Source organism: Zingiber officinale, chromosome 6A, assembly GCF_018446385.1.
Source record: "Zingiber officinale cultivar Zhangliang chromosome 6A, Zo_v1.1, whole genome shotgun sequence".
Taxonomy (NCBI): domain Eukaryota; kingdom Viridiplantae; phylum Streptophyta; class Magnoliopsida; order Zingiberales; family Zingiberaceae; genus Zingiber; species Zingiber officinale.
In genome coordinates this window covers 112,095,197-112,101,146 of record NC_055997.1, presented here as the reverse complement: position 1 = coordinate 112,101,146, position 5,950 = coordinate 112,095,197, and the positions used below count along the sequence as shown (strand labels likewise).

Below are 5,950 nucleotides of genomic sequence, written 5' to 3'. Positions count from 1 at the left end.
GCTGCTTTTAAAACAAAATGAAACTTATTTCATTTATTCTAAACTTATTCTTTTATTTCACTTGTTTAAAAACTTCTTCTTTAATACTTTTATACTGATGTAAAATTTCTTTACTTGTTCAAAAACTTATACTTATAATACTTCAAAATAATAATTAACTTTCTTCTTGGGCCCGACAACTGTATTTGCTATGCGCGCATCCCTAACTAGACCGGAGATAACTGGTCCCGAATCTAGTAGGGTTTACTATTGTAACGACCCGACCCATTTGGCGGCCCATTTGGTGACCCTCGGGTCGTCGACCGTCGGCCGTGCTGTAAGATATCGGAAAATTAAAATAGATAGGGTTATTTGGGAAATAGCCTTATAGAATTTTTCCGGAATTTTTAGAAATTTTCTGGGATTTTTTCAGAGCTCGTAAGAAGGGTTTTGAGGGGATCAATTTCGGGTACAGATAAGGCCTGTTTGGGATACCCGTTTGGGTGAGGAAATGTTTATAATTATAAATTATTTTCTTTTCCTTTAATTCCCTTCCCAAGCACCGTTTCCCCAAACCCGACGCCGATCCCTCCCCTCCTCCCTTCCCCGACCTCCCTTCCTTCTCCGATCTCCCTCGCAGACGAGCGACGCCGATGAGAGTGAGGCTCTAGCTCCGGCGATCTCCCTTTGTAGTCATCGACCCTCAAGCTCAAATCCAGCCGAAGCTTTTCTTCTCGCTCTGATCTCTCTGTTCTTCACGGGGACGAACCGACACCGACGATCGCCGGAGTAGATCTATTGCCAGGGCATCAAGGGTGAGCTATCTTGTTCTTCCTTGATTTCCCGTAAGCCTCAGCGCCAAATCTTCCCTTGATTCCTCCTCTTCCTTTGGTGGCGTTGTGCCCTAGCGGGATCTTGAAGGTAAGAGATCTACCTAGGTTATGATTCGAGTAGGTGTTCTTCTTCTTGGATTGATTTGGGTGGTCTTCTAAGAAGCTGAGATTGTATTTTGGTTCCAGCCACCTCAACTCTGTTGGGGATTGTTTTCTTCATCGAAGCTGTGATCCTCTCCGGTGATTGAAGTCTCGGTGAAGAGGTGGAGTGTTTGAGGTGATGCATGACAGGTGTTTGATGAAATGCTTTGTGCTCTTGTCTCCTTTGTTTGTGCCGGTGTCGCCCTATCCTCTGCCCTAGCTCATTGCCGCAGCGACAACCTGATTCCACCTAGGAGAGATCTTGGATATGGTATACGGGTAAGTCAAGCTCAATATTGATTAACATGGATTGATTTCATACTTTGATGTTGAGATTAACTATGCGACTGATCAGTGTTGCTCCGATGAGGATTAAATATGGGAGGTTAGCTGATCAGAGATAGAGTTTCAGTGTAGGGATCTATTTGAGGTGTTGTTGCTAGAACAGTGGGCGTTCACTGCAAGGAAATGTTGTCGGGCAGTGAAACATTGGAGAAGGGGTTGTTGACAGGGAGTTAAGGTAAGGTTAAGAGTTGATCTTGTATTTTGTTATAGGGTAATTGATGGATTTATGTGATTTGGTTGTTAGGTTAGTAGGAGATGGAAATGTGGGCAACAGTGAGCATCACACCTGTGGCTTCCAATAGTGGGTTGCTCGGATCACATGCTAACAGTGGAGTGCAATGGAATTGGGTAAGTTGTGCTCTAAATTGATTACATTATGTAATGAATTAGATTAAGGAATTAATTGGGATGTGAATTAGACTAGGAAATGATTGAGTTGATTGAGGATTGTTGGATTTTGCGGTTGATCATGGTTTAATGATTTAGTTGATAGGTTATTGTGGGTTGATATCCTTTGTGATGTGGATGGGATGAATTATTGTGGATTAAGAATTAAGGTGATTTTATTGCTGTATTGGTTTGGATTGGTAGGGATGGATTGTAGGAATTTAAATTAAGTTGTATTGGATTGATTAGTAGATTTAGAAGGATTTATGATGAGTTTGGATTAGTGTTTGATTGATGATGAATTATGTGAATTGAATTGGATTAATTCATGAGGAGATTTGATTAGTGATGATTGTGGATTATGGTTGGATTTAGAAAGAGTAGGGTTTAAGGATGGACCTCTCATCTACTTTGGTTCGGATCATTGGGTAGAAACTAAACAGAGTTACCTAATCGACGTAGGATTAGGTTTTGAGTTTAGTTTGTTGTTGATTATGTGAGTAGCTAAATATATTATGTAATCGCAGGACTTGGATTCGGGACGAGCGTCTCGACGTGGGATTTCCGGACACGATCTACGTATTAAGGCGGGTATTTCTTCCTTGCCTCTGTGTAGATTTTATTGAGCTTAGTGCATGGTTTTATGAGATGGTTTAGGATGCTTTATCTTATATCATGTTCGTTTGTTGCTTTCCTGCTTGATACCGATGCTTGACCCTTGTGATGATCTATTTAATTCTTATACAGTCTACACTTTGGATTATCTATACTCTGTGGTATTTGTGTACATGTAGAGTATGTATGGTAGGGATTACTTCATTGGCGGTATTCATATGAGGCTTATCCATCCGTATGTCGGGTATACTTCTGTCCGGTGTGATGATTGGAGTCGTGTTGATTGTATGTCTGTGGTTTATACACGTGTTTGATGTGTTTTTACTGGAGGATACATGTTGATTGTACACGTGGGGTTGTGTAGGTGTGTCTGTTGAGGTTATTGGAGATCTTTGGTTGACTATACATGTGTGTTATATCATATGTTTGGTGGGATATATGGAATATCATGATGATTATACTCGTGTTGTGGGACACTTAGGTGGATTTAGAGTTGCATGGATGATGGCGGTGTCAGTATCGTGATTATATATATATATCGTGTTCATCATTCATTTCATACTGACGACTATCGTCTCCCTTGTAGTTGAGAGGGTTGTCGGTCTTTTATAGCGTCCATTCGGCCACTGATGGAAGTGGTAGTTTGGGGTGGAGCTAGTCTGTCGGCGCTTGCTCGGTGTTACGTCGACCTCGACCACTCTGGGTAGTGAGTCTTGAGGTCTGCATGTCGGAGGGCTAGAGATGTGAGTGGTCGGGGACCCTAGCTGAGTGGTTATATAACTACTTGGCGGCCGTCGCTTCGGCCTTTATGGCGGTGTTTGTTACGGAGGCTAGTGCGGTTTGTCGCGGACCCGAGCCTCCGGCCGTACGAGTCGTGGTGTGCAGAGAGGTGGCGGGGTGACCATGGGCGTCATTCTTGACATTTGATCTGGTGCGTCTTTGGAGATATATTTGCATACATGCCTAGTAGATACTAGTTGCGTGTGTTTGTGGTATGTTGCGTTTGTTTGCGATATGATTGTTGCGTATGGTTGTCATGCTGCATACATATCGTTTATTTTACATGTATTTGCGATCGTATTTATATTCACAGGTGTCACGGTGTATCTGTTGCAGATCCGGTGAGGTTCTTGATCTTGGTATCTTGCGTCGATTTGATTGGGTATGTATTTACCATTATATCAGTAGTGGGTTGTGCAGTTCGTATATCAGTTATGATTATATCGGGTTATTCGTCGGTGTTCGGATCATTGGTTATGATAGTATGATCGTGTTCTTTTTTCCCGACTGTATACTTTTGATCTCCGTGTTTTGTTTATGGACCATGCACTATCTTTTCTCACCTCCGCGTGTATACATTTATGTTTCGGGTAGCTTGTAGATGGTTGGTGTCGCTCGGGTATCACATCTGCCGGGTCTACATCCGAAGATCGAGCTTATTTTCTTTTGTATATTCTTTTATTATTTTGGCGTTGTATTTGCGTATAGCCTGTGGCTATCTATGGTTTTAGTGTTGTATTTGTGTTTAAATCGTGCCGTCATTGTATTTATTTGTGTTGTGTGGGCTTTCCTTCGTTTTTCATTGTGTTTTGGTGCAGTAGTGTGGGATTTTATATATAACTGCGTGGTTGTGATTGTTTCGTTCCAGTAGTGTGGGTTATTATAATTGCGTGGTTGTGTATATAAATATTCGTAGCGTGTGGTGATGTATTTTCTTGTAGTGATGCTTGATTGTCGCGATCTTGGGAGGTCTTCTTGGGATTTTGTGCAGAGACTCCTGAGGCGTGTGATTTAGTGTGTCAGGCGGGTGCGATGCCTGCTTTGTTTTGTTTTGGATTTTGAGATTTATCGATACCAATATTTGGTATCAGAGTAGGTCCGATGCCTATTATTCCTGTTTTGGATGTCGTGATTCGGTTTTCTTGATGTGACTTTCCGAGTTTTGGGACCAGGCAGCAGCAGGACATCTCCAGGCTATAGGAGGTATGTTTGCATATTGTTATCATACATCTCTGTTGGTATATGTACTGTTGTCCATGATAGTTAGTTCTGACATGTGTTAGTACTTTTTGTTAGTACTTGCCTATTTGTTTGTACCATACATTTCATGTGTAGGGTCAATCACTGATCACGGTTGACCTACTGGAGATCAAGGATTTACAGTCTCAGGGGATTTCCTCATATCATACTACTAGTTGGTTGAGAATTAGAGTCCCATACTAGTCTTGGTTACTATTAGCTAGATGGTGGATGATATCTGTATACCCATGTTGACTCAGTTAGTAGAGTACCGGTTTACTCCTGTTGATGATTGATTTACTTGGTTGACTTGTGTAGTTATGGTTTGACTGATTTACCCTTGTTGACTTGGGTAGTGGCGTATCGATTTACCTTAGTTAGTTTCATCAGTGGATGATTAATTTACTCTTATTGGATCGGTTAGGAGATGATCGATTTATTTTGTTGGTCCGACCAGTAGGGGACTGACTTACTCTATTTTTAGAGATGCTATCGTGGGATGTTTCATACTCGGTTAGATATTTTGATGTACAGGGGTAGAAAGGATTGAATTGGCCGTATACGATATCGGCTTAGTCGATCTGTAGAGGATTGTCGTATCAGATTCCGTGGGGACTTTGACTATGGTGTCTGTACTGGTAGGATGACTTAGCGGATACATTCGGATAGGATCTGCACGATGTGGAAAAGTGTAAAGCTACTGCGTAACACTTATGAGATACATCGATTCTAGGGTGTAGGGTTGAGGAGTACCTTTGGATATATGATTTGTACTGGCGTGAGAGAGTTGAAGTTAGCTGCTTAACCTTTATGTGACCCGGTACCACGTGAAGGAAGAAGGAGGGAATGTTTTGGAGATCAGGTCGTCACTTAGCGATTTCCTTGAGATGTGTTGGAGAGAGAGTAGTTCTTTACCTCTTTCGGTAGCATGGTGATTTATAAGGCGATGACTAGTAGACTCGCCTATCGTTGTTCTATGGGAGATCCTGACTCATGGAACTATTGGATATGATTAGATATCCTTGATGTACCTAGTGAACTACGACCTGTAATGATACGGAGGTAGTGGTATTAGTTGAGTAATACCTAGGAGGTCCGTCTGTAACTAGGTATGATTTCAGATGACGATCTTCGAGGGGTAGAGCGTCGATTGACAGATATTTTGATCAGTTGTTTAGTTGTAGTGTTCCTCTATGTTTGTGTTCATTGCTTGATACTGGAGGTTACTGAACCTCAGATGGAGCAATCACAGTAATAAGGGGTACAAGACAATGGTTAGACGACTTAGCTAACATTCTCTCCATCAAGTAACTCAAGACCTTGACCACGTGATCATTGTACCGGATCTTGTAGTCTATTTATCATATTAGAAGGTTTGACCTTTTATCGATATTGGTCGAGGGACACTTATGGGATGATTATGAGAGTTGTGGAGATACTTTCTAGATGGGTAGACTCTTAGTCAGGAGATTGGGTGACCCTATGACTTTGGATTGACATTCTTTTACTGTGGATATTTGATTATCGGAAAGAATGAGATGATGAGATTTGGCAGACCTTCTTGGATACGTTTAGTTTGTTAGTAGTGGGGGTTGAAGGTTGGATACTTTTCTTTGACTCTATCTTTGTTT

The 5,950-nt window shown here is 41.6% G+C and overlaps 1 long non-coding RNA gene across 1 annotated transcript; it reads left to right on the top strand.

Annotated features, from left to right (window-relative positions):
* Window positions 1-412: 412 nt before the first annotated feature.
* LOC121994311 lies at window positions 413-2,273 on the top strand. Its single transcript, XR_006115678.1, has 5 exons — window positions 413-900; window positions 999-1,232; window positions 1,309-1,473; window positions 1,543-1,646; window positions 2,213-2,273. It is a non-coding gene; the product is annotated as an uncharacterized LOC121994311 (long non-coding RNA).
* The last annotated feature ends 3,677 nt before the right edge of the window (window positions 2,274-5,950 follow it).